The sequence below is a fragment of the Ochotona princeps genome, chromosome 11 (assembly GCF_030435755.1).
Source record: "Ochotona princeps isolate mOchPri1 chromosome 11, mOchPri1.hap1, whole genome shotgun sequence".
NCBI classification, from domain to species: domain Eukaryota; kingdom Metazoa; phylum Chordata; class Mammalia; order Lagomorpha; family Ochotonidae; genus Ochotona; species Ochotona princeps.
In genome coordinates, this window is record NC_080842.1 from 12,203,715 (window position 1) to 12,227,304 (window position 23,590).

Below are 23,590 nucleotides of genomic sequence, written 5' to 3' on the forward strand. Positions count from 1 at the left end.
TAGATTGGAGGATGTCTGAACTTGGGTGCCTGCAGACAGGTTTATGGACAAAGTCCAAGCAGATTTGCTTGAGAAATACCCAAGACAAATTTAGAATTTCAATGAAGGAGTTGTTTCCAGAGGCATGGAATGCATAGTAGTGGAACAGGAAGAAAAGTAGCAGAAGCTGTAGGTAAGGTATAGTTACAGTACTGGTTCCCCTGCACAGGCAGGTGCTTGGCACTGTCACCATTCTCCACAAGACTGAAGGCTGTTTCTCAAGAAACTGAGTCAAGGGAGTATGTACTTGATGCAACAAGCACAGTCAGCACAAATGGCCAGAAAGGGATGGGATGGGATGAACAAAGGGGATCCCCGAGAATCTGCACAGTGAATAGGGGGTTCCCCAGCTCCCTGGTTCTAGAATACCTATAACAAAGCTTAGAATCCATATCCACAAAACTGGTAAAGTGAGTGATCCCACAGAAAGACTACGGGTACTAACCCTGGCAAGGCTTCTTACAAAGTAGAAAGATTTTTACAGATCACCGGGTGAGAAGCCTGTCTATGACAAGAGGGCTCATGCACAGAGAACTTCCAATATGGTTTTCAATGATTGTTCTTGAATATAAATGGATACCAGAGCATTGAGAAAAGCTTCCATTACAAGAAGGAGGAAGTCAAGGAATACAAGAAATAGGCAACTGAGAGAAAATGAAGAAAACACAAAGAGCAAAAGGGGAAGATATGGCCTCTTTTTGTTGTTTATTTTTATTAGAAAGAATCATAGAGAGAAGGACAGATAGAAATATTTTCCATCCACTGGTTCACTCTCCAAGTGGCCACAATGGCTTGAGCTGAGCCAATCTGAAGCCAGCAGCTAGGAGCTTCTTCTGAGTCTCTCACATGTGTGCATACTCCTAAGGTTTGGGGATGTCCTTGACTACTTTTCCAGGCCACAAGCAGAGAGCTGGATGGGAAGTGAAGCAGCTGGGACACAAACCAGCACCCCTATGAGATTCTGGCAGCTGTAAGGCAAGGACTTTAGCCAATAGGCTACCATGCCGGAGCCAAAATTAGGCCACCTAAGCAACAACAACTTGAACAGTCAGAGGACACCAAAAGCACTTTAGAAAATAAGATATCTACAGTAAAAATGTCAAGAGAACATCAGTAAAATCTGAGTCAGTTTCTAAGAATTTAATAGAAAGAGCTATTTTAGAAAAAACAGGAGAGAAATGACTAGTCCAGAAGAATCAATGGCAAACACCTATACCAGAAAATAAGAATATTAGAGAGGAAATGAATTGGAGCAAATCACAAAAACAGACTAGAAAAACCCCTAATGTGCCCACCAAATGCTTAAAAACATTATAGAATAAAAGACATACCACTAATAAATTTCAAAACTTACGAGTTAAAAGAATATCCCAAGAGGTTTTAAAGAGAAAAACAATACAAAAATGGAAATAAGAATGTTAATTAAGTTTTTAATAGCTATAATATCCTTCCCCAATTCTGCACATGCATGCATACACACACACACACACATACATACCAGTAAACAGAAAAGACAGTAAAGGAAGTCTGCAAAAATTCTAGGGTAATGAGTTTGCGTTTCTATTCTGCACTTAACTCAGTGCAATCAAATGTGAAGACCGTGAGGTCCACCAATTTATCTCTTATGTATACTTATTTGGAAGCTACTGGAGAATGTGCTAAAATGACAGTTAAAAAAGGAAGTTAAAGAAGTAAACTCTCAGGATTACCAGAAGGTAAGCAATGGGTCCCCAGCTTCATAGCAACTCAGAAAGTCATCAGGTTCAAATTAGTGCAAAAGATGGAGAATCCTATAGGCATGAGGAAAACAGACAAGAAGACATGGCCATGGAAAGCAAAATGGAAATGGGGTTCAATTTCTTGATTAGCATATGATGGCAAAATTGGAACATATGGGAAAATATCAATAGTTTTATAGAAAGCCAAAAAAAAGGTGAAAATCTTAAATAACTCCAGAAAACATGACATTAAGTTCAACGTCAAAGGAGTGCTTGTGGTCCATTGTTTAACTTGCCAGGGAACAGTATTTTCATAATCATTACAGGTAAGTACCCTCCCTGTAAGGCATATTTCTGAAAGAACAGAAGGGGTGAGCTGGGTTTGAGATGTTAAATAAGAATGTATAAGGGAACTTTAAAAAGTTCATGGAAAAATGAAATTAAAATATAAGTTTATGCTAGAGGCAAAATATTTGAAGTTCGTGCACAGTATTTCGTTAGTAATACGCTTTTTGAATGAGCTCTGTGTATTTCTACAGACTTCCAGAAACAGTCAATAAATAACAATATTTTTTCTTTGATTTCAAAATTTCTATCTCTCTTTAGTTTAGGCAAGAAAACAGGCTTATGAATAAGAGATTCCCATCATAAACTAATGTCAAGTTGCCCACCTAAATAGAACATTGGATGTAACATTTATTTCAGAAATTTTGTATGAAAAAATCAAATGATATACCACAAGTAATATCTCAGGAAGCAAAACAGATGTACAATAAATATTTCTTCTTGCCCCTTCTTTCAACTTTACCTAATTTTCTAGATGCTAGAGAAAGCTCCATTATGAAAACATGACATTTTTAGGCAACTTCTTTGTTAAACAGCACACTGAGGATAGGTTAGCTATCTTGATTAGAAAACAACGCTCTTCATCCAGAACAGGATGATCAAGCCATAGTCTTGCCAAAGAACACAAATATGAGTGTTGCTTACCCTGCCAAAGCATTGCCCAAACCCTCATGTGCTATTCGGTCCAGAAATATTCACTCATTCCTAAGAGGACCCTGGATCTCTGTATGTGTATGCATGCTGAGTGTTCTCCAAGCACGAGGAAAATATTGCTAGCATGTGGCAAGGTGAGATTCTTTTCCTGAGACATGGTCAAAACCAAAGATTAAGATGCACATTTACTACCTTCTGCTCAAAATGTCAGTAGGTTCTACAAGTTCACAAAACACAAAAGAGGGAGGTGACTGAAATAAAGAGAGTAAGTTCATTTAAGAAGCATTAAGTGATACAAGTTCCTCTGACCTGATTCTGGGCCAGCCCCCACTTGCCAGTTTGTTTAGTTTAAATTATTGGTCCAAATTTAGACAATAAGCCAACAACGTATGTATCCCAGATGTTCCTGTTTGTGTGACTTCTGGCAAAGTTCAAAAGGAAACACTTCTGAAAGGTTAAAAACTAAAGGGAAGCTTACCAAGGGTCTGAGCTATCACTTTCTGAGTCATGAAAATGAGCCCCCAGAGGAGATAAACCTTGACCAAGGCAAGGAGCCAGGCAAATTAAGAGGCACATTATGCCCAGGCCAGCATCACAGGTGTGTAGACAATATGATAAATCCAGTGGTCGAGTTAGCCTTTAAGAAAATGTAACAATGGAGACAACATTCCAGCACACTCCCAGGGTGAGGATAAACAGAGCAGGCTTGACAGCAGATCACCTTGTCCATGTGTGTGAGCCAGAGAATCTGTTGGAAGCCATCATGATTTTTTTTCTCCCAACAGATAAGTTCTGGTAAGAAACCTGGCAGAAAAGTAGCTTTTGTGGGGTAAGGAAATGAAGAAAACAGAATGACACTATGGTAGAGTAAGAGGAAGCCCTTGACTATGCCTTTGGCTTACACATTCTAGGCTATTTATTTAGATACACTGTTCAACACCCTTGACTTCACTTGATTGTCTTTTAAAAGGTCCTCTTCAGCGGAAAGAAAGGTAAACAGCTCTCTCTGGGAATTTTAAATTATTTTCTTGTTGGCACCCATCTTACGGAAAAGAAGGCTTTAATAAAAGCCTTCCTTTTCTTGCCTGGCTCCCTCTCTGTTTGCAGGACTCTCTGCTGCACACATTTATGCTTTTGTTTAACTCTTGAGTACTTTCCACACAGTGGATTCCAAACAGTGGCTTCACTGGCTTCACTGTATGAATGGGCCAGTCATGCTCCCTCACCCCACTTTTAGTCTTTTCCAATTACCAGCAATTATTCTGAGTCTCAAGTTTTATACATAAAGAGTGAGAATGGTTTGTGATCAGAATGTCTTCCTGGAATAACATGGAGAGAGTCCATGGCTCACATCCCCTTCAGCCTCTCTCATTCACCGCCATGACCACTTCCACCTTCTTCCTACCAATGCTTTGAAACTACAGAATGGTAACTGGGCAACCTCAGTTCAGTCACCATAGCTGTCTTGAACACAACCAATGCAAGAAACATAACAGGCATCCAAACACTTATTTAAGAAACCAAAAGTGAATGTATAGGTTAACGGATTGCTAATGCACATATGCATATTTCAAAGGTGCATGGAAAATGTATAATATCTTCTAATTACATTTTGAACAGTTCTTTGGTGTGTATGTCCATTGTTCCCTTTAAGAATCTTAAACAAGAACAGGCATGATTTAATCAACCTCTGTACATAGTACTTCCTCCCTTACTTGGCAGTGCGGGGTTCCCCATACCAGAGATGCTCCAGGATCTTTTAATCAACTTCTTACTTGAAATATTAAGGCCAGATCAACCCTTCTTTGTGGAATATCATTCCTCAAAAATTATAAAATTCCCTAACTTGTAAAATGTATTTTCTGATATCAGTCTGAGGATTTCAAAGTCATAATGATTGCCATTAATGAATGAAATTTGTCCATGGCACACTCAGAGACTACGGTGGCTTTGGAAGTTATTTGCACTCACATCTAATGGTTTATCATCGTGATGATTTGTTTACTCTCTCATTTCCTTTCAATAGATTTTCTGATGCTTTTTCTATACTGCCAGCTTCTAATTGATTTGTTTGGTTTACCAATTCAGAGGTAAACAGGCCTTGATTTAGAACCAAAACCCAGGAACAGTAATGCTGACCTGTTTTAGCTGTTGAGGAGTTTCTGATGTCTACTTCTTGCTTCTACATCAGACAATCCTTCCACTCAAAGAATTAGCTGCTGCAAGTCTGAGGCATAATAAGAAGTGCTGTTGATAATATCAACGGTGATGATGAAGTGCCTTTCACTTAAATATTCTCAGGTCACTTCTACAAAGTCAAACCAGTCATTCCAGTTACTTCCTAGAAATGAACTATACCTACCAACAAGTTGGTGACATCATCAGGGTAGTTGGAAATCTCTTTTTTGGTGTTGTTTTCCAAATACAAATTTATAGTATGGGTCTAATTTTCTTTTGGAGAATATCATTCACACTTGTCATACATATCCTGTGACTATTTTGTCTTCATTCCAAGAAGTTTCCTGAGAGGACAAATCACAGATTGGTGGCTTGAATATGGAAAATTTGCTGTCTCTCGTTCTTGGAGCCTATCAGTGCAAGGCAGGACCTATATCCTCTGAAGGCATCAGGGAAGGCTCAGTTCCAGACTCTTGACATCTAGTGTTTTGCTGGCTTGTGGCAACTCCAACTTTCCCAAGGCATTTTTTTTTCCATGAATGAGCCTGTCTCCTTGTGTGTGAGACTACAGTTTCCTTTTTGGTAGAAATGTCAGCCATGTTGAATTAGGTCCTGCCCATTTGACTTCATTTAAACTTAGTACCATATCCAAAAAGAACCATATCCTGATTTACCTGTGGTTCTAATCCCAACATAGCTTTCAGGAAAAATCTCCCCACTCTCCCCCCAAAAACCCAATTCCTGTGCCAAAGCTTGTTCCCTGATCACATGCTGCCCCTGCAATTGGAGTGGGCTTTTCTGCATACCAACCCCTGGCTGCATTTGGAAGTCAACTGATTGGGGGATGATTTCTACGGCATCAGCACCCCATTACTGTAGATAACTAAACATTGGTACTAGCAGACATTACTTTTCATTTCTAGAAGCCTGCATTAATATGGAATAGCCATTTTCCTAGGAGCAAGGGAAATAATCCATCAACCTGACACTGAGGGGAATTCTATGCACATAGAAAAAGGTAGAAGAAGCAAAGCACTGTATCAGTACTATTCATTATCATCATCAATGGGGTCACTGTTTTCTGCTTTGTTCACTTATTGCTATTTAAGATCCACACACAAAGAATCCAAACTAGGCTTGGCTGTTCTGAAATGGAGCCTCAAATGAGTACACCTATTTTTCCAGGAATAAGACAAACAATGATAACAAATGCCAATATCAACATTCATTCATGCACTCATGATTTAGCAAATACCTAGTCAAAATATTTAGGTATGTATGTACACATAGAAAATAAAATGTCGCAAAACAAAAATATCCCTGCCATTTCACTCTACATTCTTGTTAAAGAAATGATATGATATGCTAGAGGATGGACAAACTAGAGCAGGGAAAGGTAGATCAATTGCTTTGGTGCATGTGTGTGAGCATGCATATGACTGAGTGTGTGTGTGTGTGTGTGTGTGTGTGTGTGTGCAGGTGACTCCAGTTCAGTCTGGGGACACTGACAAGGTGACATTTGAAGAAGGCTTAAATGAAGTGAGAAAGTGAGCCCTAGGTTATCTAGGGGAAGAATGTTTCTGTGCAACACTCTGGCCAAAATAAAAGACCTCAGGCTAGATCATGTCTGATATGTTCCAGAAATAGCAAAAAGCCCAGTGTGACTGCCAATGAACCTGATGGCTGAGGACCTGATTGTGTTGCACTCCTGGACCAGGTCTGATTAGGTTTGACAACTTCAGCCTCTGGGAGTATGTCTCTTTCCTGCCTCCGAGACTCAGCTCCTCCAGTTCTTCCTTGACTCTTTATTAGCTACTGACCAAAATCATTCAAGTGGGCAGCCAGGTGCAGGAGAAAAGGTAAGGCATTGTTACAGGGTCATATAATCTCGTCCCAGCCATCTCCATCACCATTACCTGCCCAGCAAAATATCTACAGTATTCAGAAAATCAAATCAAATCAATTTCTAGTTTAACCTGCCTTGTCCGAACAAATTGGTCATATAACTAAAGCCTGTCTTTTATGAGGGAAGCAAATCCTTCTCAGGAGAAAAAGGTTTAACATCATGTCAGTCTATGATAATGTTCTTTATCACACCATCCCTACCAATGTAGAAAAGAAATTATTTGGATTCCCTAAATTGTTTTTCCCTCACTACTATATATACAGGTATCTTCTGGCTTCCTCCCCTTTGTCCAAAGGAAACTGGGTTTTAAGGAACTGGCATAAATGCTATTACTGTGTTGTTGCTCTTCTTGTTATAACACACTATCTTTCATCTTTGACCTAGGAGCCTTCTGCCAACATTCCTGTGACAGACTAACCTGTTAGATTACAAGTAAGATAAAAGCACAGTTCTCAGATCTACCAAAAAGCATAATCAGGAATGCTGAATAATACATGTTTGCACCTACAGGTATTCCAAAACACTGTGCCAGTGGTTGTTCTGATGACAGGTTTCTATAGGGGGCTGGAGGTTGGGCTTTTGAAGGCACTTACTAAAGATAGAAGTTGAATGCATTTTGCAAGTGCTTTGTGCTCTCAGGCTTGTACAGCCAGTTGTAGGGGTGAAGCCAAAACACCAAGATGGAACCTTTCAGCTATTGTATCCATTTGCTTAGGAAAGAGCTCGGGATGCCATTACAGCCTGGAGTGAACCAAGAATGCCACTAAGATTGGACTAATAGGACAGCTTACCCATTGCCTTGAAGCCTTTAGCCACTTCCTCGCCCCCCTTTACTATAAAGATTCTTAGAAGAATACCTGCACAAGAGAACTGGGGAAGGGAAGAATTTCTTTATAATAATCACTTTTGATAAAAATATTTCATTTTCAAAGGCCCTTTTTGTAAGTGGTAGTACCTAATAATATAGCCAATTGGTATCTTTTTTCCTGAACAATAATGACAAATATTTATTCAAATAAATTCATTTTCCTTTGTTAACTAATTCAATCAGTTTTGAATAGAAAAAGAGAACAGAGCACATAAAACATAGGAGAGATGGTACACAACTTATCAAGTGCATTGGTCGTTTGCTATGAACTTTGATGGCATTGCGTATTAACAACAATCTACTCTATCTTTCTATATCCATGAGGAGTCTGACAGTGATGTGGTACCAGCTCCAGTGACTGGTAGATGACTGGATGACCATGGAGGATCTCAGGGAAACACAGCTGAGTATTCAGTACACCACAATATTTTCAAAGGACATCAGTGGTGCCAGAAGGCAGTGAGCCTTAAAAAATATGATCTGTCACTACGAAGACCACCTCATTGGATAAGGGGAAAGGAATAAAAACCAAATTAGTCTTCATGAACAGTCCTAACATAACAGAAATCATCTCAAACACTCTCCATTTGCCTTCTCATTTCATCCCCTCAAAAATTCTATCAAGGAAACATTACCATTTCCATCATACAGTAAGATAGAGTTAAGAAACTCAAACAACGGCCCACTGCCAGTTATATGTGCAGTTAGGAGTTTGCTTTGTGATTCTCTACATGCCACATTGATTTTCACTTTATAAACTGTATTAGTTTCCTATTGCTGCTGTAACAGATGGCCATGAACTTGGAGGAGTACAGAATATAGCTCCATTCAATGGAAGTCTGGCCCAGTCTCACTAGGCTCCTAGCAAGGTCCCAACAGGTTTGCACTCTCTTTCAGTGGCCCTAGAGCACCCTTCCTTGATTTTTCTAGCTTCTAGGAGAAACTCACAGGAAGCAGAAGCTCATGCCCTCCCCCCTTTTCCACTTTCCCTGTATTATTCTTTGGTCATACCTCACATCATCTGTCTCCCTTTTTTATTTCTGACTCCACAAGGATTTTTTTTCTTTTTGTCATATCTGAGGAGCCTTCATAAATTCACAAAAATATGAACTTTAGGCAAAGATTTATTTTGGCACAAAAATCTTGGAAATTTATGTATAGCATTTCCATCACACATTATCTGTGAGCTTTTAAAGACTTCACAACTCAACATCATTTTCACAGGTTTCAGAGATTAGGCTGTGAGCCTGTTTGTTGGAAGCGTGCATTATAATTATGTTGTCTACTCACTAAACAATATACTCTAAGTGTCAGAATGCTATTCTCTTGAAAGTAAAGACAAAACAATGAAATAGTAACTTCTAGGAAAGATACTCCTGTCATTTCACACTCTTGCTTGAGTGTTGACCTTAAGAGATGGGTGGTTGGTGTGCTTACATTACTACGTGCTAGGGCTTATCAACACACTCCCTTGTAGTGGAATCCCTGGGAGAAGTTGGGAGGAGAATATTGTGCCAAACACAGGTACTGAGTGGGGCTACTTTGTCTTTATACATTTGAAAGTCTGAATAGAACTAGCTAACAATTGATATGATGACCACTAAGCCATGCAAGTCGTCCCTTGGCTGAACCACTTTCACCTAGTCCCCAATAATGGTACATGCTTCTGCTACCCAGAAAAAGTCATCATTATCTTTCTGGACAATAACATCACTTATTCTTCTTTAGCAACTGTGGCCATGGAGCAGCATATAGCCTTCTGAGACAAGGTGAATGCCTCAGAAATCACTAATATGTTAGATTGCAGAGGAACTAATCAGCAGCCTATGCTGATGTCTTAACTCCAGGGATCATTGTTATTTATTCCGAAGCCACAATGACTCTTTCATGAGAAAATATAGGCTACAAGAGTTAAAATTGCTTGCTCTTAGTATTTAGATAAATCATTTTTAAGAAGTATAAAATGAAAGGATTCTCCCCTTCTTGGGTCCCTGGCATTTTAAACACATCTTGCACTCTGACAATGTCATAGAAATCACAAGCAGAATTATAGACAAACACCAGTCCACATAAGTACTCACCTTTAACCCTTAGTAACTATTCATGAATGTAAAATAAAAATGTTAACAGTAGATATTTTTCACCATGGACATAATACACTTAATATTCAATCTAACCTCATTCCACTGGCAATCAAATGAATGCACACTATCCCTTCACTAATATTTATGGCCATGGATGCCTTGCTATGCAACCAACACACTGTGGCCATTTGAACGTTCAATCATTCAAGGTGATATGGTGCAATGGAGAGAACAGCAGCCGATGACAGGGATTGATTGCCAGAGGCCAGCATGGTCAGCAGCAGGTGGTTGGAGGTTTGGGGTTCCTAAGCATCCTTGGCACAGCTCTGGTGCAGCAGTAGGGAGGTCTTAACCGGGAGATTATATAGGGCAAAGAGGTTGGGTGTGTAGGAGAGGCAAACAGGATCAACCACCAAGATCGAGATGACCACAGTAGATCTGACATTATCTTCAACAGGCTTCCCAACCTTTAGTGTAACTAGGAATCTCCAGGAGATCTTACTAAATTATATTCTTATCCATTAGGTTCTAGAATGGGATCTGAGATTCTACATGTCTAATAGACTCCAGGGAAGGACTACACTGGAGTGTGACAGTCCACATCTCCACTGTACCACCAGAAACTGAGAAGAAAGTGAATTTCAAGACCAATTAAAATCCGGGGATAGCAAGGTGGGAGAATGAGCTAATCTCCACCTGCTAGCGTGGGCATCCCATATGGGCACCAGTTTGTGTCCTGGCTGCTCCATTTCTGATCCAGCTTTTTGCTTCTGACCTGGGAAGGCAGCAGAGGATGGTCCAAGTTCGTGAATCTTTGCACACATAGGGGAAACTGGGCAGAAGCTCCTGGCTACTGGCTTCAGACTGGCTCAGCTCTGGCATTGTGCTCAGTCAGGGAGTAAACCAGTGGATAGAAGGTTGGTCTCTCTCTCTCTCTCTCTCTCTCTCTCTCAAATCTGCCTTTCCAATAAAACTAAATTTAAAAAGATAAAACTATATTAAAATTTGTGACCACATTATATAAAGCTGGTCAACTCATTTTTTTAAAGATTTATTTATTTTTATGGCAAAGTCAGATATACAGAGAGGAGGAGAGACAGACAGGAATATCTTTTGTCTGATGATTCACTCCCCAAGTGACCTGCAACGTCCAGTACTGCGCCGATCTGAAGCCAGGAACCAGGAACCTACTCCAAGTCTCCCACACAGGTGCAGGGTCCCAAGGCTTTCGGCTGTCCTCATCTGCTTTCCCAGGCCACAAGCAGGGAGGTAGATGGGAAGTGGAGTTGCTGGGATTAGAACCGGCACCCATATGGGATCCTGGGGCGTTCAAGGCGAGGACTTTAGCCACTAGGCCATGCCGCTGGGCCCTGATCAAGCCATTTTTAATCTTAAGAAAGAAACAATTTTGCAAGTAAATGTTATACACTACCAGGTCAGATATCAGCAGAACTAAGAGGCAGGCAGAGGCAGTGCCTTGGGGTTGCACATTAAAGGATGGCTATTAACAATATTGTGAGGTACATTCTTTGGATTCAGTGGAGTAATTTTTGTAGGAATTGACCTCAGAGTAGTAACCACTAAGATAAGAATATCATAAGAAGCTGCCTAAAGAATTTGGTAATAGTTTTTCAAGAACTATTTCTACAAGAAATTCAAAGTGGCTTATACTTAATATTAGTAACATTCCTAATACATCTATAAAGGGGTGCTCAATTTACCCAGGGAGAAACTGTAGCTCTAGGATCATAACTGCCTTGGTCATGAAATCACTGTCCCAGTGGGTTTTCACTGTTGGTAAAAGCAGAACAAACAGTCATGGCGCAAACAAGGGCTCCTAGGGAAAGAGGCACAAAGGTTGGTGAACACATCAGTGGACCTGAAGCCACTCTGATTTATGCTTGCAGCTTCTGCAGTCTTTTTTTTTTTAAAGATTTATTTATTTTACTACAGTCAGATATACAGAGAGGAGAGTCAGAGAGGAAGATCTTCCGTCTGATGAATCACTCCCCAAGTGAGCTGCAATGGCCGGTGCTGCGCCGATCCGAAGCCAGGAACCAGGAACCTCTTCCAGGTCTCCCACATGAGTGCAGGGTCCCAATGCATTGGGCCGTCCTCTCCTGCTTTCCCAGGCCACAAGCAGGGAGCTGGATGGGAAGTGGAGCTGCCGGGACTAGAACCAGCGCCCATATGGGATCCCGGGGCGTTCAAGGCGAGGACTTTAGCCGCTAGGCCACGCCGCCGGGCCCAGATTCTGCAGTCTTATTCCATGATGATGGATAGGGCAGAAGACTCTGCGGGCTTCAGTCTTCCTTACATGTAAAATACTAACTCTTTTGCACTTTACAAGGCTGTCCTGAAATGGCCACCTAGGAACAACTATGCAATTTTCACCTTATTTCTAACTCTCCTCTTAACAGCCACTGGAACTTATTATGGGACAGAAGTGTAGAGTAAATATACTTACGAAACTACAATGCAATGAAAAGTAGTCCAGCCATGATTAGACGCACCAGTCTAGAGGAACAAGAATCTCAGGGATAACAGGTCACATCAGTATACTCTAAAACCTGCTCAGAGAAACACATGCTTTTGCTGCTGCAGCTCCGTGTCTCAGGAATTGAGAGTGCGTGCGAATGCACATGTGTGTGCATTCGTGGGAATGTAACATAAGAAGTTAAGAGAATGGAAGATTTTTTCCCACGGTAGGCAGCATTAGGAAAAATTATAAACATTCTGGGGAATTTTGATTATTCATTTACACACAAATGTCTCTGGAATGCTGTTAGCTAGATAACAATGAGGGCTCCTAAGGCACAAGTATCCCACTGAGATTCCACTACTCAATGCCTCCCTGGATGCCACTGTCCTTGAATCAAATTAAGTCCTACAGATTTGCCAAGAAAGCACTGTAAGGAGCTCAAGCCTTGCTAATTTGCCTTAATGCCCAAGTAAGTCTCATTGCCATTTTGAAAATTAATTGCATGTACATACTTTAGGAAGCACTTCTGAATATTTAAATTTTTACCTCTACTAGAAGTTAAAGACATGTGTAGATGATAAAATAAATGGACAGCTCAAATTATTCAAGTGTAAAACACATGTATTTCATTTGACAAAGATGACCTTAGCTCCATCAGATATTTTGTTCAGGCACCAGATGCTTTCCTTATTTTTTTTTCCCAGATGAAACTTAACATATATTGAAGAAAATATTAGCTATCTCAGTTTAAATGTTATCATATTGCAATCAAGTTTATCCAAATCCCCTAAAAGGTTCTACATTAAATAAAATTCTTATCAAGACAACATAGCTCATAAAAAAAATTCATAGTAAGTAAAAATGAATTTGGGGTGTATATGTGGCCTTGATTTTGTCCGGCTTCAGTAAAAACAAAATATTCTTATCAATCTTTGAGATTGTGGGGATTGTGTCTAAGTGTTATCTTCAGGAAGACAAGAAAAATGTACTTTCAATAAGCTATACATAAAATGCCAAATTAAACTTTTAAAATGGATATCGTGTGAAGAAATGATGGGTTGTTTCTATACCACTGCTCAAGTAAAAGCACGCACACACACACACACACACACACACACACACACAATGTAAGAGTGGGTGTTTGACAGCAGTTGGGAGCCCTGCATCCCATGTAATAGTGCCTGCTCCATGTCCTAGCTGCTCTGCTTCAGACAGTTTCCGGCTAATGCTCACCCTGGGAGGTGGCAGGTGATAGCCCAAGGGCCTGGGTCCCTATCTTCTTCTAAGTGATTCAAATTGAATCAGCCTGGCCAAGCCCTCATTCAGCAGATGGAAAATCTCTCCTTAGTTTTCTCTCTAGTTCCCACTGTTTCTGCCCTTCAAGTAAAGTAAAAATAAATATTTATTTTCTTACACACAAGTACATTAGATTCTCAGGGTCACAGTAAATGCATGATATTTACTGTAACACAAGCTACATTAATTATCGTGTTAATGTAATAGTATTACGAAGAGAACAGAATTCATGTAGTTCATAGAAAGAATTCTAAGAACATAATGATCCCTATTGCTCTTTGTTTCCTTTATTTTCTGTCTTCATTTATAAACATTTCTAAAAGTAAAAAATAAAAATGCAAAATACAACATATGCACATATATCCATATAAAACACATGCATAAATATGAATTATAAAATTAAAATTTTAATTTTAAAAATCACATGATTTAACTCTAACCCCATATACTTGTCAAAAAAAGCATTATTGGACCTTGCGCTGTGGCCTAGCAGCTAAAGTCCTCGCCTTGAACATGTTGGGATCCCATGTGGGCGCCGGTTCTAAACCCAGCAACTCCACTTCCCATCCAGCTCCCCGCTTGTGGCCTGGAAAGCAGCGAGGATGGCTCAAAGCCTTGGGACCCTGCACCTGTGTGGGAGACTTGGAGGAGGTTCCTGGGTCCTGGCTTCGGATCAGCGCATCGGCCCTTTGCGGCTCACTTGGGGAGTGATTCATCCCATGGAAGATCTTCCTCTCTGACTCTCCTGTGTGTATATCTGACTTTGTAATAAAATAAATAAATCTTTAAAAATAAATAAATTAATAAATAAATTAACTAATAAATACATCTTTTTTTAAAAAAGCATTATCTGAATTAACAAAACCAGTACAACAGCAGATCTAATGGATAACTGTGAATGGTTAGAGAGGATGGGGCTGTCCCCATTGCTTCTACCCAGCGTCTCACTTCTCTGTCTTCCTAGGCCGAGCATCGGAACGTGGAGTCTCACTGTCTCCACACAGTCTCAGTGTCTACCACAGTTTCACTGAGACAGGCTCCCAAGAGCTGCAGAAGCGTTTTCTTGTCTCTCACCCTGACTCAGAAGTCATCAGCTCCTGACAGGGTGGGTGCTCCTGTGCCAGAGGTGAATTAATTCCAGAACTCTGATTTGAGATTAATGAAGAACAAATTTATTAACCTGATGGCAATTAGTCCCTGGCACTCAGTTCATTATTTGATTTTTTGTTTTGTGAGCACCTTCAATCAGGAAATTTAGTGATGTTAATGTCGGTGGGAGGCCCAAGAGACAATGTAGAACATTTGCTTGTTGAAATTTATAGGTGTTCTCTGATTGTCACTATCGATCGACTTAGCTCCCTCATCTTTCTAATCCCTACTGCATTTCGCCTTGGGCAGAGCTGTAGGGCTTGAGCAGAAAAAAAGAAAATAATAATTGGAATGCATTCTCTGCTTCCAGGCTCAAAAAGAGAGGAAGACAGAAGAGACGGAAAGAGGAAGATAGGGTCTTGACCTGAGTCCAAGGTCAAGCAGGAGATGTGACCTCACTAGGTAAGCTTGCAAGTTCTGGCCTGAGTGAGATCATCTCAATGTGAGATCATGAGATCATCTCTCATGCAGAGTTCCCTTTGGATAAGGGCAGGTGTGAGACCGCTATTGCTACATTGGTCACCAACTGTGATGAAAACCACATCCTTCCTAGCCACCCAGCCACCCACACGGAATTTCATGCTGTCTTTTTTTTAACCCCTACTCATAAAATAGGAAATCTAACCATGGCATTTTTATTTATTTATTTTAAAAGGTTTATTTATTTTTACTGGAAAATCAGATATACAGAGAGGAGGAGAGACAGAGAGGGAGCTCCTCCATCCGATGATTCACTCCCGAAGCGGCCGCAACAGCCAGAGCTGAGCCAATCCGAAACCAGGAGCCAGGAGCCTCCTCCAGTCCTCCATGCGAGCACAGGGTCCCAAAGCCCAAACCATGGCATTTTTAAACAAAGATTATTAATGCAATTCAATATCTAAAAATTCATAGTAATGTGACTTCATTAGTCATTTCAATTTTTTTTATTATAAATTTCCTCTCCCCATTTGCTTGGAAAATTAAATTCTAAAAATTAAACAGGTGAACAAAAAAAAAAGTCATATGGGATGCCACTGTTGTAGGTAGCAGCTTAACCTACTATGCTACAATGCTGTACCTAGAAAACGTATTTTTATAGCATATGTAGAAAATAATTTTCAGAGAAAAAATAAAAAAACAGTTTGTAAGATGATGTTAACACTATTTTGTAAGTGCTTACATTAATTTGGATATGTAACTTTAGGATTTTTTGTAGCAACGCGGAAAATTTTTCCCCAAGACAACATAAGAGGAAGAGGGGAAAATGGAAGGTGTGAGAGTGGGAGAGAAACACAGAACACATGAACTAGCCAGTGAGCCCCTAGCTGGATGAGAGGAAGAGAGAACAATGGGCGGTAGAACACATGAAATAGCTAGTTAGCCCCTGATCCTACAAGCCTTCCTCAGCTTACTGATTGCCCAGTATAAGAAGCTCACATGGAACTTGTGGAGCGACACAGCACCCTAAGTTACCACTTGTGAGGCAACCATCCACACTTCAATGCTGGTTTCATTTCCAGATGCTCTGCTTTTAATTCTGCTTCCTGCTAAAACAACCATGAAGGCAGTGGAAAGCAGCTTGAATTCTTCAGCCCCTATCACCTTTGTGGAAGACTAGGCTGCATTTCTGCACTGCACTCCTGACTTTTACCTGACCCAACCCTGCTATTGTAGGAGTGGACCAGCGTATGGAAGATCTCCTCTCTCTCTCTCTCTCTCTCTCTCTGATTCTCCCTTTCATTCTTTCAAATAAATATTAAATTTCAGAAGCTCATGAAAGATTTTCCAGTCGTTCAAGCTCTCTCCATGCCTCCTTGTGTTCCTTCTTTTCAGGCTGTCAGTAATTCCAAACAGATTCATGTGATGTTATCTATCTATCTATCTATCTATCTATCTATCTATCTATCTAAGACTGTGGTCAGCTCTTCCTTCTAACAATGGTTGAAACATCACAATAGCCACCCTCTGCTGATTTTTAGCAAATAATTAATTTCTTTATTTGAAAAACAAAAAGACAGAGACAAGGAGGAAAGATGCAGAACCAGAGAGAGAAAGAGGGAGATCATTGTATGCATGGTGGATGCATCATTGGCTTAATGAGGATGGATAGAAGGAAGAAGAAAGAGAAAAGCAGAGATACAGATGAGGACAAGAGGCAAGGACACCTATTTGCTGGGTTACTCTTCAAATGACCATGGTGTTTGAGACTAGCCATGTTGAAGCCAGGAGCCACAAATTCAACCCAGAAACCACCTACTTGATCCACCACCTGCTGCTTCCATGGCCTATTGGCACAAGCTGGAATCAGGAATGGAACCAGGACTCAAACCCAGGTACACTGTTAGGGTATGCAGGCAACTCAACCAGTGATTTGACTGCTAGGATAAAATCCCCAGGCTGTTGATTTTTTGAAGGTTGACTATATAGAACAGAATTGGAAACTAAACATTTACAATAACTCATAGCTAATTCCTACTATGTATTCATAAATATAACATATTTAAACTAATTTAAATATATTTTTCTGTAAGCATATTTTTTGCTAAGAGTTACTCAGAATCTCCCTCAGAACCACTGCCTTGTAAACAATGTTGAACGATTTGCTTATCTTCTGTAATCGTTACAGTGTACCTAACAGTGCAATTAGTTGTTTCCATTTTACGCTCATCAAGTATTAAAACACCTTGAAGATTAGGTTAGGAATCAATAGCTGTGACCTCAGGAAAGGTTAAATGTACATGAAGGTAGAATAAAATTTTAAAACTATGCCAAGCAGACACTGCTGGAGCACAAGTCTTATTAAAGCTCCATACTTGGACACTGTGTACTTTGTAGAAGCCAGTAAATTAAATTCATGTCCTTCTATTACTGGCAACGTGGAAAAACTTACCAAAAGCTGTCTACGGTTACAATCAACTTATAAAATAAACATCTGAGGGGACCTGCAACATGCCAGACACTGCTCAGGCACCCAGGAGATAAAAGAGAATAAGACATGGAGATGTTTAGAAAAAGGAGAGGACACAGACCAAATTAATCACAAAAATGAATTTTCATAAGAGAATGAACAGAACATTGTAGAAACAGGATAGATAAAGTGGACCTTGTAAATTTGGGGGAAGTTTTCAAAACATGTGGTTGGTGTTCAAAGCCAGGGGGCTACGAGGCAAAATTCTTATCCTGTGGCTCAAACATCAAAAGATATAGGTGATCCATTCTTTTGGATGGAAAGAAAATATTCACATATTTTCCCCTTAAATTGTAACTGAAAATCAGTATTTCTACTGATTTTGAATGTAGGCAACAAATCATAGTAAAATATGCATCACTATGTAACTGACATAAGCCAAGCATTTAGAGACAAATGTCAGAGGACCTCACTTACGTAAGGAAATTCAAGAACCTAACTAACTCACAGTTCATAGAATGGTGGTTGCCAGGACTACCAGGGGAAGCAGCAGTTGGGAGAAGGCTGGACAAAGCCTACAGCACTGTGCTTTGACAGGAGGAGTAAGTTCAAAAGATCTGCAATGAATCGTTGTGACTATAGCTACAAAACAATTTATTGTGCAACTGAACATTTGAGAGAGAAGCCTTCATGTATTTTCACCACAAACAGAAAATAAATATGGGAGATAATTTCTGAGCTAGTGAGTTTTATTTAGCCAATATACAACATATGCACATATCAAAATATCAGACTGTGCATCACAGACAAATGCATTATTTGTTAATGAAAGTTTTAAAACTAAATTACCAACAGTACCTGTGATTTACGCCACAGATCTATTAGATCTTAACATCTCAATTAAAAAATCCACGCCTGCATCACAGTTTTAAAAACATTTAAGTGTCTTTTCAATATGACTGGTTTTCTTTGTAATGTGAATTATTTATGCATTAAAGATCTTATTCTGAGAAAGAGTTCTTGGGTAGATCAGAATGTTAGCTTACCAGCTAAAGAAAAATAGAAAAACTCACTTGTACTGTTACAGAATGCATCTGAGAAAGCCTATAATATCAGAGATATTATGTATGTAAGGGAAATTATGTATGTAAGGGAAATGAAGAGATATTATGTATGTAAGGGATATTATGTATGTAAGGGAAATGAAGATTTCTCTAGCGAGAACTGCAGAAACTCCCAATACAAAAAAAAAAAATTGCAGAAGCAATGCATCAAAAAAGAGCTGGGTAGGGGAACTGGTCAGTATTCTAACAAGGCAAAATATACATTTACCTTATAAAAACTTAGTAGTATTATCACCCAGAGAAGTAAAATGGCTCAGAATGAAAATGCTCTCTCAGATTTGAAACTTACGAGAACTATAAAAACATCCTGCTGGTCGAATGAAAGTCAGCGCGTGCGACTTGCGCACATCGCAGAGTTGCACCTCTTACCGTTGCAGGTCAAAGTTTCATGTGTAAGCCTTGCAAAAACATAATAAAATTATGAATTACAAAAATGCTGGGGTTGAATGCAAAAATGTAGGACATAAATTTTATAACAGAAAGCAACATTTGTATTTAAAGGGAAGGAAAATCAGGAGCCATTACCCATGTCAGTGTTCTGACTGGTTTTGGCTAACAGACACTGAAAGTTTCCTCAATAGGAAGGGAAAGCTGTTCAGCCTGGATTTGTGATAGAGAAATGATGTGTTTTAACACAGTTGAGAGTTGAAAGGCCCTGCCACAGTGTAGCAGGCCAGGAAAGCATGTACGAAAACAAAGTCAGGAGCCTAAAGCTTCAAAATATATTGCCAAGTTACTTAACAGCTAGAGCTATGATTCCTAATGCTTAAATCAATGGAAATCCAAGAAAATCTTCCAGTCCTTGAAACACATGGTGATTGCCTGAGAGATGTTTCTCCTGCTTCTTTGTAGGCAAATTCGCTCAGACTAAAAGAGGTCAATGCTCTCAATGGATGCATTTTGCTATCAGGGCACAAGAGTGCCTCCGTCTCTTTCCATCTGGCATGGGGACAAGCTTTCACTGCACATGAAAGGCAGCTCATTCCTCCCCCCATGCTTGTTGGCCCTCCCTTGCACCTAAGTACCCTGAGTGACAAATAGGTCTCAAATAACATCTCAGTTATGAATACTGAAGTCTTTAGAAACCAAATGTGCACTTGTACTTGAAATGCAGGAAGAACACATCACGGCACTAAAAAATTGAGCACTTAATTGCTTTCTTAGCACCACTAATTTTCCGTATGTTCTACACTTGCCATATATATTATTTTCTGGAAGAAAGTCACTTATGTTCCAAAGGTATGTCATCCTTGCTTCTGTCCTCTTCCTCACTTCCAAATCTACAAGGTCACCAAGACTTGTGACCCTCTAACTTGGCATCAGTAGCTCCACTCCTACCACCAATGCCACTGACACCAGGTCTTGTGGTCTTGTTTAAGGTTTGTGAATGGTCCTTCCAACCTGGCCTTGTCTATACTCAGCTTCTTTTCCACACAAAAGCCAGAGCAATCTTTCTTAATCACTGCTTTGCATCTACATTCTCTGAGCCCCTCAGAAAGAAACAAGGATTTCTCAGCCTAAAACACAAGATCCCTGACATGACCTCCATCTCTATCTCCAATGACATCTTTTCCTACTCTTTCCCGCTACATCAAAGCAACCATCCTCCCAAATGATCTTTCACTCACCCGGCAAGCAGGTGAGAAGAAAGCTGGGCGTTTAAAGACACTGCTTCTTCTCTTGCATACCTAACTTCCACCTCGTTCCTGTCCCTTTTCCAGATAAATATTCCTTAACATTTAGATTATAAATCCAGCAAATAAGGAGCTTCTAGTCCCACCTGCTTTTGTGTCTTTGTCCCTGCTAGAAAAAAAGCTGATGAGGTTAGGCATGGTGTCTCATTGCATTTCCAGCTCCTGGGAGACACTCAATAAATAGCAATTAAGTGGATAGATGAATGAGATAGACTTGTAATGAGCTTTACTCTCTAAAATGAAATAATATTGATAGAGCAATAATGTTTTCTAGAAAATATTTCTACATCTACATTTCCTCAAAAATGTCAACTTAAATGTCAATTTTGCTATTTGCATAATCACTAAATATTAATTGATGCCTCCTGATTGAGTTCCAGAGATGTAGCTTCTATCTGTGTACTCACGTTTGATGCAACAAAAATCCTTCAACAAATGTAGCTCCCGGTCTCTTCCTTCCCAGCCTCTGCAAGACACCATGTGCCTTATATGTTTCTTAGTTGTTCACGAGCAAAAGCTCCTGGACATACACAATGCTCAAAATCAGCTAGTCTGTGGAAACTACTGAAACAGTCCCACATGTTTCACATGAGGCTGTTTATTTTGATAGATTCGAATTTATAAATCCTGTTTTCTTTTATCTTTAGGTATAATTTACTAAGCATTTTAACTTTAAAAGTATTGATTTATAAGATATAACCCTTCTTCTTCCCTCAGAAAATATGCAACAAAGTATTTGGAGAATATGTATACATTACAAAAAGTTTACTCACCCTCTCCTGCCCTCCTTTCCCAACGAGCTAGACACACAGGAAGAAAGTAAATCCACTGATTGGCAAGAGTCAATGATACTGGAGGAGATTGTCTGCGGGGTAAGCATGAGGCATGCAGAACACAAGACAGGTAAATGATTAGCCTAGTCTAGTTACCACCAAGAACTAATCAGGGAAGTATAGGGACAAGGTATATTAGAAACAAGTATTGGCAGAAGCCACAGGTGAATTTGTACCCAACTGTAGGGCAATATAAAGGCGACATACACTGATGGCTTGAATCATTCTCATCTTTAGCGAGACCTCTTTTGGTATACCCATTATCCATTCCCTGAATTAATTGAAGCCTAAATATCTTAAATATAAAACTAGCCAATGTAATGATGAAAATGCAGTTGCTTGATTGTTAGGCATTAATGTCAATGTGATTGGTCTCAAACAGTGCATTTAAAAATTAGTGAGTGCCAGTTTTGCATGCACACTCAGCTGGACTAGAAAAAGATCCCAGAATTAAGTCAGACACATCGGGTTACCCTCATCTGGGTGTAGACACCCCAGAGCAGACACCTGGTCTTAACCAGCTGAGACTCACCGGTCCACACATGACCAGGCAAAGCAGAGGGCGTCACAGACTCCCAGGTAGTATCAGATCCCATCTTTGCCACCAGCATAAATATCTCTTCTAAGTGGTGAAATATATCATCTTTTACTCTATTTTTAACCTACAGCCTCTAGTCTGGGCTAGGAAGCTGTATTCATTTCCTGGGGCTGCTGGAACCTAGTATTACAGATTCAGAGCCTGAGAGCAACAAAAATTTAGCGTCTAATAATTCTAGGAGACAGAAGTCTAAATTCAAACTTAGCTATGTTGTGCCTCCTCCCAAGACTTCAGGAGAAGACCTCCCTTGCCTGGTCCAGCGTCTCATTCCCCCTGCATTTCTTGGCTTGGTGATGCATCCCTCTCTGCCTCTGTGTTCACATGACCTTCTTCCTGTGTATGTGATTCACAGTGTTCCCTCTTTGATGGACACCAGGTGTACTGGATCAAAGGCCAACTTACTCCTGTGTGATTAAGAATTAACTAATTCCCCTGCCAAGATTCCAAGCACAACCATATTCAAAGGGACTCGGGGTTAAGAATCATCATATCATTCCAGGGGACACTGTTCAGTCTATAATGGTAGACATGAGAAATCATCATAGTTTGCTTCTAAGTGGCTCATGATTTGTGCTTGTGTTTTCTGGATGAATCTAACCTAGAGGAAAAACAATTCGTTCCTATATTTGTCTTTGAACTATAAAATTTCCCTTTAGTTCTAAGTATATGGAGCCAATCAATTAGCTATTTCCATTGGGTTTCAATCCTCCACCTTTGTGAATCACAACTGACACTTCAATTTCAGCTACTTTCTCAACTAATCATTAACAAGAAACTCATCACTGAACCATCCACTTCTAGCAAATCAAGCCCAGAATTCTTGACCCCAGTGAATCCCCAACAACTGCTAGCATTATAGAATTTTATTTTCTTTTGGTCAGCTGCACCCTGTGCTTAAATCATTCCATCTTCACCCTATGCATCTCAAATGCCTACACGTTTCATCACCTCAATCCCTCAATATTACTTCACCCAAGACAGAGAATTAGAAAATCATTTCTGGGGCCCGGCGGCGTGGCCTAGCGGCTAAAGTCCTCGCCTTGAAAGCCCCGGGATCCCATATGGGCGCCGGTTCTAATCCCGGCAGCTCCACTTCCCATCCAGCTCCCTGCTTGTGGCCTGGGAAAGCAGGAGAGGACAGCCCAAAGCTTTGGGACCCTGCACCCACGTGGGAGACCCGGAAGAGGTTCCTGGTTCCCGGCTTCGGTTCGGCGCGCATCGGCCGTTGCGGCTCACTTGGGGAGTGAAACATCGGACGGAAGATCTTCCTCTCTGTCTCTCCTCCTCTGTGTATATCTGGCTGTAATAAAATGAATAAATCTTTAAAAAAAAAAAAAAAAGAAAATAATTTCTGTTAAACCTAACTGTGCTTTAACTTTGCATCTGAAGACCAACCATCTAATCCCACGGAAAGAGAAAACAGCCACATGTCACTTGGTCTACTGAAGTAGAGGTTGAGACTATCAAGTTTCAGGTACCATCGGTGGTTCTCCCTAATAGGTGACTATGTGATATACTACTGAATTCTAGCATCTGATCTACTCATCAATAATTATTCACTTGTTTATTTTAGAGGCAAAGAGCACTGGTTCAATCCATCCAAACACCAAGGAGTGGACCAGACCAAAGCCAAGAGCCAGGAACTTAATTTAGGTCTCCTGCACAGGTGGCAGCGACCGAGTACTCAGGCCGCTGTCTGCTGAAACTCAGGGATGTGCATGACCAGGAAGCTGGA